Source organism: Natator depressus, chromosome 14, assembly GCF_965152275.1.
Source record: "Natator depressus isolate rNatDep1 chromosome 14, rNatDep2.hap1, whole genome shotgun sequence".
NCBI lineage: Eukaryota > Metazoa > Chordata > Testudines > Cheloniidae > Natator > Natator depressus.
Window position 1 is genome coordinate 8,769,485 of NC_134247.1, and position 12,302 is coordinate 8,781,786.

At 40.0% G+C, this 12,302-nt stretch overlaps 1 protein-coding gene across 5 annotated transcripts in view; it reads left to right on the forward strand.

The window, feature by feature from the left end:
- Positions 1–12,302, forward strand: part of TEX2 (testis expressed 2) — a 113,425-nt gene that overhangs the window by 18,488 nt on the left and 82,635 nt on the right. The window contains exon 1 of one of the 5 annotated variants that reach the window (XM_074971979.1): positions 4,780–4,904. The exons of the other annotated variants lie outside the window; for them this stretch is intronic. The gene's annotated coding sequence lies outside the window, so the exon portion shown is untranslated. Of the gene's footprint in view, positions 1–4,779; positions 4,905–12,302 lie in introns of those variants that run through there. 5 annotated transcript variants of the gene reach the window in all.

Below are 12,302 nucleotides of genomic sequence, written 5' to 3' on the forward strand. Positions count from 1 at the left end.
AACCCTTAAAACAACCTTTTTGGAAATGTTTGAGAACTGAAAAAAATGAATGGAATATGTCTTGTCGTCAGATATAAAAAAGAGCCTTAAAATACTAATCCTGCAGTTTGATAATCCTCTGAATGGCATTAAATCAGAATTATGATTATAAATGTAAAATATGAAAAAATGTAAGTTAATAGTTCTGTTCTTGTGAAGAAGAATAAAAACACACAAGGAGGCAAATCTCATTAGGAGGCTCTTGTGTGGTTAAGAATAACTGTTGAGCAAAGACCATGTTAGCTGTATTTTTTCAGTGACCTTTCCTATTTGAACTCTGGGTCCCCTAGAGTAAAAAGTCAGTGACTAATTCAGTGCTGCTCATTTTTATTTGTAGGTTCTTGTAACTGTTAAATCCCTTTATTTTAAATCATGTCCTTTACACCAGTGGTTCTCAAAGCCGGTCCGCTGCTTGTTCAGGGAAAGCCCCTGGCAGGCTGGACCGGTTTGTTTACCCGCCGCATCTGCAGGTTTGTCCCTTGTGCCGCGCCGCTTCCTGCAGCCCCCATTGGCCTGGAGCGGTGAACTGAATAAAATACAGCTGGTTATAATACAGTTTGGAGACTGTTAGGCTTTGCTTTTTAAAACTTTAAATCCAAAATGGACATTCTATCCTTTCTTGGTTTTTCTGTTGGACACTTCACCAAAAAATAAAAAGCTTTTACAACATCCTTTAATTTAATCAGTGATGCAGGCAGCCCTGTCAGTCAACCATAGATTAATCCACTGAAGTTTGAAATAATCTTTCATCAGATTAAAGAGGAGCGGATTGTTTGCTCTTTGCGCAGGAGAACAAGTTCCACGCACCAGCCGTACCTCCCCTTCCTGCAGCACTAAGAAGATTTCACTTTAGTTTATATCTACATTTTGTGTTTAATCTTTTCATATTTTGTTTTTGTACTAGAGTAAATATCTAATACTGGTAGCTCTCTCCATCTGAAGAACACTTTTCAAGCACTAACTAATCCCACATATTGCCCCTGTGAGGTAGGTTCATTAATATCATCCCCATTTTAGGGAAGTAAGGCAAGCTAAGTGATTTGATCAAGCCCTGTAAGAGCCTGTCTGGACTAGCATAAAAGTGTGTGAGAGAAAGGTTAGCTGGTCAAGGTCCACGCTATGGGGAGCATGGTGTTCACTTCAACCAGTTAATATGTTTAAAATACGACTTACCCTATCTATGCTATAGTTGGTAAAACATACTGTCTTACCCTATGCATGGTGTCAAGTATCAGGGGGTAGCCGTGTTAGTCTGTATCCTCAAAAACAACATGCATCTGAAGAAGTGAGGTTTTTAACCACGAAAGCTTATGCTCAAATAAATCTGTTAGTCTTTAAGGTGCCACTGGACTCCTTGTTGTCTTACCCTATGTAAATCCTCAGGAAGTTGGGATCAGAGCCAGAACTAGAACTCAGAAATTCCTGTCTCCCATTCCTGTGGTCAATCCACTAGATAGACAATACCTCTCCCTCAAAATGTATTGTCAAAATCCATTACTGCAGGGGCGTTCATACTTTTTCAGTGTGGTCCACATTTGGATAGTTGGCTCCCAGGTTCATAGCTCCTTGGCAAGCCCGGGAAGGGCCCCAGCTCTGGGGCGGCCCACCACGCAAACTGCCCTGGAGCCAGAGCTCCATCCCCTTTCACAGAGAACTTCAGGACTTCCGGTTTCCATTCTAAAGTTGAACAAAATTGAATTCTGAAATATCCTCTGAAATGAGATTACCTTTCTCCACCCAGCTCTAGTTGTTATGTTGTCCTTCTTTGTAAGGTGCTGTGTTTGCTTTTTATTTTTAATCTCTGATTTACAGTTTCTTTAAAACTTAGGGGAATTCACACAAAACTTAATTTAGTGTTAGCTAAATTTGCTTTGTTCTACTTTAATAATGTGTTCATCCAATGCTGGAAAGCTTAAAAAAAAAAGTGAGGAACATGTGATTAAAGTAGAACAAAGTACATTTAGATAACACTAAAAGTTCTTTGTATGAGTTTAGAAGAACTTATGAAGGCCTCAGTACAGTGGTACCTGCACTAAAGATTACTAGGGGTGACTCTCTCTCTTTTAAAATGTTCCCGTATTTTTCATTGCAGTTTTGTTTTGACCTTTTGTTTAAAAGCTGTTCTTTATTGGGCAATCCATCTTGCTTGTCTCTTGGGTGATAGTTTGAAACAGCTTTCATTAAAGTAGAATAATGCTTTGCACTTCTATAGAACTTTTCATCTATGAATCTCAGAATTTTCTGAACAATCAAAGAGCTTTACAAACATTCGTTACTTAATACCCATGCTTTTCATTTTCATAGAAAAATAATTCTGCTTTAATGAAGCTCAATAAACTACCCTCTCAAGGAGGTGAATATTTTATACCCATTTTACAGGTGGTATTTTTAAGAGCTGTCTTTTTTTTTTTTTTTTATAGGTGCTCTTACCTGTTTGGTGTCCCCCCAATCATCTCTGGGCAAAAATCATACTTTTATGTCTGCATCTTCCTAGTTGGAGTGAAAGGCATTATCTGCCAGGATCAGAGTTCTATATTCTCCTGTAGTAATTGAAGACCTCACTAATTCCTGTGATAAGTAAGGAGTTACAGCTCTGCTTTTTAGGTGTACTTGAGGAAATCAACTTTCCAGAAGAGAAATAGTGCTCTGAACTCAGGTTTTTTTTTTTAAATTCCTCTTTCTTAAAAGTTATCTTTCCTTGATGTATATATTCTTAAAGTACAGCTAAAAGAGAGAGAAACCTTAGGAAGAACGTTGAATTAATTACTTTCCAGTAGAAAATTTTTAAAAAAATCAAAATCTTCTACTGAGGTAATCCTCCTCTTCCTGAAGTGTGGGGTCTTTAAATAGAAAGATTCTTGGGCAGATCTTCAGCTGGTGTAAATTGCCGTGGCTCCATTGACTTCAGTAGAGTTATGACAGTTTACATCCGCTGAAGTTCTGCTTGAGACAGTTAAGTCCCAGGCAGGCTGTGAAGAGCTACAAAAGGCTCTTACAAAACTGGGTGACTGGGCAACAAAATGGTAGATGAAATTCGATGTTGATAAATGCACAGTAATGCACATTGGAAAACATAATCCCAACTATACCGTGACAAAGTTCCTGCTCTACCTTGGTGGATCTTGCGCTTATTGGCGGATTTGCTCGCCTTGGAGCTTCACGGCAGCCTTCAGCTTGGTCATTTTTCTGAACCCACAGTCCAGGTCAACTCCTCCTGTGTCTGACCAGGAGTTGGGAGGATTTGGGGAGAACCCAGGCCCGCCCTCTACTCTGCGTTCCAGCCTAAGGCCCTGTGGAATGCAGCTGTCTAGAGTGCCTCCTGGAACAGCTGTGCGACAGCTACAACTCTCTGGGCTACTTCCCCATGGCCTCCTCCCACATCACCTTTATCCTCACCATAGGACTTCCTCCTGGTGTCTGATAATGCTTGTACACCTCAGTCCGCGTTCTCGCTCTCAGCTCCTAGTGCCTCTTGCTCCCAGCTCCTCACATGCACACCACAAACTGAAGTGAGCTCCTTTTTAAAACCCAGGTGCCCTGATTAGCCTGCCTTAATTGATTCTAGCAGCTTCTTGATTGGCTGCAGGTGTTCTAATCAGCCTGTCTTAATTGTCTCCAGAAGGTTCCTGATTGTGCTGGAACCTTCCCTGTTACCTTACCCAGGGAAAAGGGACCTACTTAGCCTGGGGCTAATATATCTGCCTTCTGTTACTCTCCTATAGCTATCTGGCCTGACCCTGTCACAATACATATAAATGATGGGTCTAAATTAGCGGTTACCACTCAAGAAAGAGATCTTGGAGTCATTGTGGATAGTTCTTTGAAAACATCCACTCAGTGTGCAGCAGCTGTCAAAAAAGCAAACAGGATGTTGGGAATCAGTAAGAAAGGGATAGATAATAACACAGAAAACATCATTGCCTGTATATAAATCCATATCTTGAATACGGCTTGCAGATGTGGTTGCCCCATCTTAAAAAAGATATATTGGAATTGGAAAAGGTTCAGAAAAGAGCAACAAAAATGATAGGGGAATAGAATGGCTTCTGTATGAGGAGAGATTAATAAAACGGACTTTTCAGCTTGGAAAAGAGACGACTAAGGGGGGGGGATATGATTGAGGTCTATAAAATCATGACTGGTGTGGAGAAAGTAAATATGAGAAGGCGTAAATAATACTTTCTTAACAAATGAAATTAATAGCAGGTTTAAAACAAACAAAAGGAAGTAATGCAGTCAGTCAACATGTGGAACTCTTTGCCAGAGGATGTTGTGAAGGCCAAGACTACAACGGGGTTCAAAAAAGAACTAGATAAGTTCATGGAGGATAGGTCCATCAATGGCTATTAGCCAGGACGGGCAGGGATGGTGTCCCTAGCCTCTGTATGCCAGAAGCTGGGAATGGGCGACAGGGGATGGATCACTTGATTACCTGTTCTGGTCATTCCCTCTGGGGGCATCTGGCATTGGCCACTGTCAGGAACACCCTCTAAGAACTGCTCCATTTGCATTAGGAAGGGCAAATCTTCTGGAGATTTAAACACTTGCTCTTGATATCCAGGCATCCCAATGTTTCACAATGTGGTAGGCATGTCAGGTAAATGAGACGACTGGTTTCCACTTTAGGGCTCTGAACTGCCGACGGGAATGCTCAGGTGTTAGCCCCATTCTGACTCTCTCCTTGGTTTTAAACAGTTCATACTGGTTCATTTGTTCCTTTAGGCATTTCAGCCGCCACCTCAGCTAAGGGTCCAGTGAGCTGCGGTCTCAGCTCTACCATGTATTGGTCCGTAGAGATGCTGTACCCAAGGCAGGCCCTTTCGAAGTTTTCCAAGAAGGCCTCGGTATCATCACCTGTCTTGCAGGTGGGGAACTTTCTGGGATGGGAAGTGGTACCTGGAGAAGGATTTCTAGGGTTTGTTGGTATATTTTGCTGAGCTTTTGCCTTCTCCATCTCCAGTGCATGCTTCCTCTCTTTTTCCTTCTCCTCCAGTTCTTTGGCCTTTGCCTCCATAGCTCTCTTGTGGGCAGCCTCTTGGTTTTTTTCTGCCTCTTTCGCTTCCTACATTTCTTTGTCCTTTGCCTCCATTTCTCTCCTGTGGGCAGCTTCTAGGGCTTTTTCTGCCTCTTTCACTGCCTCCAGTCTGGCTAACTCCAATTTATGTTGTGTCTTGGTTTCTGTCATCTTTGTCTCTCTGTTTTTAACTAACTTTACACCAGAGAGTTAGAAATCAAACAAACAAAAAAAAAACTTGGCTTGTAAAATTTTGCAGTGCTGTAATATGATACCTATATTCTCTGATAGTGATTGTCAGCCTACTGAAAAATCCTAAAAAAACCCCAAACAAACAAAAAAACCACCTTTGTCTCCAGGCAAATAGGCAGAAAACCCCTCTAGTTGCTCTTAGGTTAAAAAAAAACCAAAACTCTTCAGGTCTGTGAAGACTTGTGAATTTCCCTGCAGGAGGTTTACTGCCCTGCCTTTAGGTAGAGAAAACTCCAGCTCACAAAAGACAATTCCCTTTTGTCTCTGCTCTGGCTCCCAAGCAGAGAAAAAAAATAAAACTCTAACTGCTTTCAGTTTAAAACCTGCTTTCCAGCAGCCCAAAGGAAAAAAAAAATTTCCTTTTCAAATCTGTGCTTCTCGTTCAAAAAAATCTCAAATTGATCTCAAAATGATTTCAAGTTAATCCCACTGCTCTGCCACCATGTCAAGGTTCCTTCCCCACTCTGAACTCTAAGGTACAGATGTGGGGACCTACATGAAAACCTCCTAAGTTTACTTTTACCAGCTTAGGTTAAAACTTCCCCAAGGTACAAACTATATTTTACCTTTTGCCCTTGGACTTTATCGCTGCCACCACCAAATGTCTAACAGGTATATAATTGGGAAAGAGCCCGTTTGGAAACATCTTTCCCCCCAAAATCCTCTCAAATCTTACACCCCCTTTCCTAGGGAAGGTTTGATAAAGATCCTCACCAATTTGCATAGGTGAACCCTTGGATCCAAACCCTTGGATCTTAAGAACAATGAAAAAGCAATCAGATTCTTAGAAGAAGAATTTTAATAGAAGAAAAAGTAAAAAGAATCACTTCTGTAAAATCAAGATGGTAAATACCGTACAGGATAATTGGATTCAAAACATAGAGAATCCCTCTAGGTAAAACCTTAAGTTATAAAAAGACACAAAAACAGGAATCTACATTCCATTCAGCACAGCTTATTTTCTCACCATTTAAAGGAATCAGAATCTAACACCTATCTAGCTAGATTACTTACTAAATTCTAAGACTCCATTCCTGTTCTGTCCCTGGCAAAAGCATCACACAGACAGAGAGAGAGGCTTTGTTTCTCCCTCCCCCCAGCTTTTGAAAGTATCTTGTCTCCTCATTGGTCATTTTAGTCAGGTGCCAGCGAGGTTATCCTAGCTTCTTAACCCTTTACAGGTGAAAGGGTTTTTCCTCTGGCCAGGAGGGATTTAAAGGTGTTTACCCTTCCCTTTATATTTATGACAAATGTAATGCTCTGTGGTCCTGTTTTAAGGAGGATATTTAATGTCCCAACTTGGAAAAAGACTGGAGACTGAATAGGTAAAATAAGTTCTGTTTGTCAAGGAATTAAATCTCTTTCCTGATGTGAATAAACGGAGTCCCAGAAATTAGACCAAGAACTTTAATGGTAGATTATTTTTTCTGCATCCCTCCACTAGTGCAGGGTCATTCTCAGCTGAACATACTGGGAGGAGTATTCCAGCCTAGCTTTATGGCAAAGGTAGTGCTGCAAGTTTATTGGTGACTGTTTCAGTTAGTGGCTTGATGACACAGTTCATTGCTTAGGTTAAGGCTACAGCCACTTTGACCACAAGTATTTTGTGGAGATTGAGTTTTGTACGCATAGACTGGAGATCTTTAGTTTTTATTCTTTTGGTTGTGTTTGGAATTCTGGCTGTTGACAGAGGCTGAATTGATGATAAAGATCTTGTGATTTTGTTTTTCAAAGTGACTGGAGAACACCAGACAACTACTATCCTATGTCTCTCAGTGCTGATATGAAGATTCTAGTGAATGTTCTGGAGAACAGAATTCTTGAGAAGAAAAGATGAACCCCGGATCCAGTGGGCTTAGTCAAAAGCTGCATTGGTAATGCAGATGCTTGTAGGCTCTGCCCTATAATTCATGCAGGACAATGTATGCGTTTGTCAGTGGCTGCCTTTTGTTACGAGTGATCTAAAAGCTTTCAGGAGGGTGGAGTAGGTTTTATAACTAACCCATACAGTATAGAAATTTGCTTTGAATTCAACATTAAAGTGTTGAATATGCTGCTTTGGTGATGTAGTGGTTCACTGCTCTTCTGTTGTTTTCTATTATACTCTGTTGCTATCAGACCTTTCGTATAGTTTGTGTATGCATGCAAGCATTAAGAAAGTTGCTGTTATAAATTTTTAATCAAATGACATCTACATTTAAAATCACTTACGTTTCAGGATTAGACAGCTCCAATTTTACTTTGTTTTAAGTATATTCAACTGATTAATTTTGTACAACTATGAAACAGTAATCTTAATATGTGCTATTATAGGGCTGATATCTAAGATTTTAATGTTCAAGCAGGAATCCTGCTTGCTGCTGTGGATACTTGTTATATTCTTCTTCTGGGTTGTGCTTGTCATTTTGGCAATGTTAAAAAGTAACTTTCTTCTAGAACTGAACAAAGACCTTTTATTAGACTAGATCATTGCAGAGCTTCTAGCTGGAAGCTTCCTCTAGCCCTTGTGTTTTAAAGAAAGAGTACTTATTCCCACCAATCTGTTACTATAGAAGTAGGAATGGTTTGTTAATGGAAAATCTAGCATACTAAACAGGCCTGAATGAGGCATCCTGCTAAAAACTGGCATCTGTTGTGCCTTGATAGTATGGTAACGTAGAAACTGGCTGTCCAAATGGTAACTGTAGCATAAATATATCTAGCTTCTATAGTGCTTTCCACCTTGAAGGGTATCAAAGAGATTCAGAAACATGGAAAAGCAGATATCTCTTGAGCTCTACTTCACAGTGGGGAGAGAGAGGAGGCTGACAGCTAGAGATCGGCATCTTTAGAACAATGCAAAAAACCTACAAGATGCTAATGTGGGAAACTGTATTTTCCAGCTTTTATTTAGCAAGTCAATAACCCCCAAATGTTCCAAAGGTGTTCTTTGGGCCTTAAAATTGTATCTGGGGGCCCAAACTGAAATCCTAGATCAAGTGTAGTAGTGTGTACTGGCTTAGTGTGTGACCATGCTTTCTTTAGTGGCTGGCCCCAGTGACCTGTTGCAAAAGGAGTACTCCTTCAGCTAAAGTGATATGGGCTTATGCTTTTGTGCAGAAGGTCCTAGGTTCAATCCTCGCTGGTGACCATGGTGTCTGTATGAATGTGGCCACAATTTGCCCTTTCAACTGGTTCAGTAAGAACAGGTCAGACTACCTTAAGGCTCCTCAAACTGGGTTACAGTTCAGACCACTTTAGCTGAACTGGTTTTAACCTGTTAAAGAATCTTCCACCATGTAGAGAGGTCAGACTTGAATGCTGTGGCATAGATTGCATCCCTGATGGTTCGACAGAGGAAGCGTACAACAAAATTTGCTTATATTTTACTGGTGTATGCAGTATAAAGGGAGAAGTTTTCATTTCTGTTGTACCATGAAGAAATATACTGAGTTCAGACAATATTTAGCACAGTGACATGTAAGGAAAATTAGTGTTAATGGACAGGGGAGTTAAGGGCCATGTTTTAATAGTATTTGCTTTCTGAAGGACAAAAGTGAAGATTAAGTATCATGCGGTGATATTACTGTCAAAGTACTCAAGTGATTAGTGATTTTATAGTGAAGAATAAAATATGGTTATATCAACATCCCAAAACATGCTCAATGAACTACAAGGCTAGGTTTGTCCTCATTTTAATGTATCTTACAAACTTTAACAATCCTATCTGCCTGACTCTTTTCTAACACGCTACACAGAAAAAATATTATAAATTAACTGGCAGAACAGGAAAACAAAATTCAGTGGCTGTTGTATTTTGGAAGAGCTGTTGTTCTTGAATGAAGACTGATGGATTAGAAAAATGGTGCTGCATTGGCCATGAGGTGCAGTTGTGTTTGAACAGCTAATGTGTCTCACTTTCAAATAAAGAATACCTGAAAACTATTTTCTCTTTGTAATTGGCCCATTATTCCTTAACAACAGTATAGGACGCGTGACCAGGTCTTCTAGAATCAAGCTGATGGAAAATCCTGATTTGAAATAACCTTGCTTTTAAATATTTCCCATGCCGCTAGCATGGCTCAGGAGCAGAATTTCAAAATATGCCATGAGACAGTCTGTGATACCACAGGGACCTGTGTAGCTGGTTCACCCCCATCCCATTGAAAGTGCAGTGAAGACAGGCCCTTAGTGTAAAGTGTGATGGTCTCAACAAATCTATTCCTCCTCTTCCACCCGTCTTTCACCATATGTCTGTATGCCAAGACAAGGGACGCATGTTTAAGGAATGACGGCACATATAAGGCAAAAGAAATCGTTTGAGAAAGCTCAGATTTAACAGGTTAAAAACTTCTTCTTTCCTCTTCAGAAGGGCTGTGAGGGGTAATCTGCATGAAATCCAACCATCGCATTCAGAATAATCAAATTAGTGTCTTCATGGGCAGCTGGCAGGGACCTACACTTAAAGTGCAGCTGACAGCTCGTAAGGAAAAAAATTGAAAAGCCTTTTATTTAGAATGTTTATATTTTCCCCTCACTTTTAAATTAAGAGCTTATCTGCTCCTGTTTGTTGCAGTTTATAGCAGTGCCTAATGTTTTATTTTCTTGTAGGACATTTGCTGCAGAAGGTTTGAACCATTTGTACAGACTGGTTTGTCGCACGCTATTAGTAAGAATTACTCCTGTTGCCTTCAAATAGGATGTTGCATTAAGCAGTGATAACACAATCAGGAATGGTTGGCCTGTTTCAGTATGTCTGAATTGAGTTCCACTACTACCCCTTTTCTCTCAGATGGAAAGGTTATGGAAAATACTGAATTGGACAATTAAATTCCCCTTTGTAACCATTACAGTAAATTTGGCTGTGTTGAAGTTTAAGATAGGTACTGCCTACACTGGTTTTGACCTGCTCTTTCAAATGGTCTGTTAACCCATAAAGTACTGTAGTAAGCTATTTCAGTCAACCTCCTTTAATAAGTTGCTAGTTTGTGCAGATGTTACTTTCCTTCATGTATAAAGTTAAGCATGAAATAGACGCTTTAAGTATCCTTATTTAGAAGATAGGAAAAATAAAATGTTCCCATTGACTTAAAAAATATTTTCAAATATATATGGAAGTTCTGAAGGTGTAAGTTGAGGTTAATCTCAACATTTAACTTTTTCATGAAGCATTATGAACTGGATCACTGGATCCTGTGCTAGTTTTAGCACAGTTAAACATCACCAAACCCCACTGTGCTAAAGGGGCACTGTTAGGTAACTTTGGACCAAAATATGAGGAGTTTTGTGTGGGTATGTGTATACAGACATGTAAAATATCTAAAAACAGCCTAGTCCTTATCGTGGCCTTAAAGGCCTACAGAAATTTTCTTTGTAAAAACAAACCTTTTTAGAAACTGACTGTACTGACTTTCACTTATTTTCTAAAGTGTCTGATTAACATCTAAGATGTTGAATGAGATTAAAACAATACCAAACTCAGTGACAGAAACAAAGCTTTCAAATAAAAAATAGGAGAGGGAAAATAGTGCATAAAATCAAACACCAGTAACTAGTTGCTTGGTACTGTTTGGTTTTGGAAAGATCTACATGAGTGAGCTAGGTGCTTTTCAAACACAAGAGAGGGCATTCTCCTCCCAAGAGCTTTTGATGGGAAGCTTTTGTCCTGGATGTGGGGGAGAGTAGATCCACAGTGCTGCAAATGGTCACAAATGGAGAGGTTTTGCTAGTTTCTGGGTGAGTGAGTGCTGAAATTAGCACCAATGACTGAATTGTATGAAAGCTGGTTCTTCTCACATCAGTGCTACACTTGGGTCTCCACAGCCTTCTCTTCATGTTCCCAAACTTTCTCATCTTCAGCTTAGAGAGACAGAGTGGCATCTCTTACTGGACCAACTTCTGTTGGTGAGAGAGACAAGCTTTCAAGCCACACAGAGCTCTTCTTCAAGTCTGGGAAAGATACTTGGCTACCGGCTCATAGTTTCTTGGCATCTAAGCTAGTGCCTCAGGCCTTCATGGCCTTATCTTCAGTCCACCGAGTCTTTCCCAGCCTTGAGTGATCTTGCTTTGGCCCTGCTGCTTACCTCTGTCTTTCCTGCTCATCTTGTGGTGCAGTAAATAGGTTACTGTAACTGTGCTGCTAGGTCCAACCTTTCCAGACTACTGTACCCCATTCAGGAGTATGATTTGTCCTCTGTACTCCCAAGCTTCACCTCACTTAAAAATTACTTGCTTACAAAATCAGACATAGAAATAAAAAGGTATCACAGCACACTAGTACTGAAAAATTGCTCCCTTTCTCACTTTTACCATATAATTATAAAATCAATTGGAATATAAATATTGTCCTTACATTTCAGTGTATAGTATATAGAGCTGTATAAACAAGTCACTGTCTGTATGAAATGTTGGTTTGTACTGACTTCGCTAGTGCATTTTATGTAGCCTGTTGTAAAACTAGGCAAATATCTAGGTGAGATGATATACCCCCTGGAAGATCTCTGTGTACCCCCAGGGGTACATGTACCCCTGGTTCAGAACCACTGTGCTTGGCTGCCCATACTATCTCCTCTGCCTCAATTAATGACCAGAAGTTTTGCCTGTTTAATAAATGAAGGATAACTAGAGTAAGCAAAGACTGAACATACAATTTTGGGTTTGCTTATTAATGTAGGACCTATACTTGGCTGGCAGCAACCTTTGTAAGCTGGCGTGGAGGCAAAAGAATGCTAAACTGAAGCCATTTGTAACCAGATGACCTGGTTCCACCCTGTGAATCCTGTTTGTTAAAACATCCTTATTGCTGGACTGGAAGTGCATCAAAGTGTTTTTGGTTTTTTTCTTATGAGTTTTTAGAAAGCAACCCAGGTGTGCATTAGTCAGGCTTTCAAGGCAGGCTTGACACTTGGTTAAATATCTTAGTTGATAGGAAAGTGTCCCATTTCTCTTGCATATGAAATCAAGGAAGACTTAATTATTTCAAGTGTTACTGATTGATCCACCTCCACTTCCTACTATT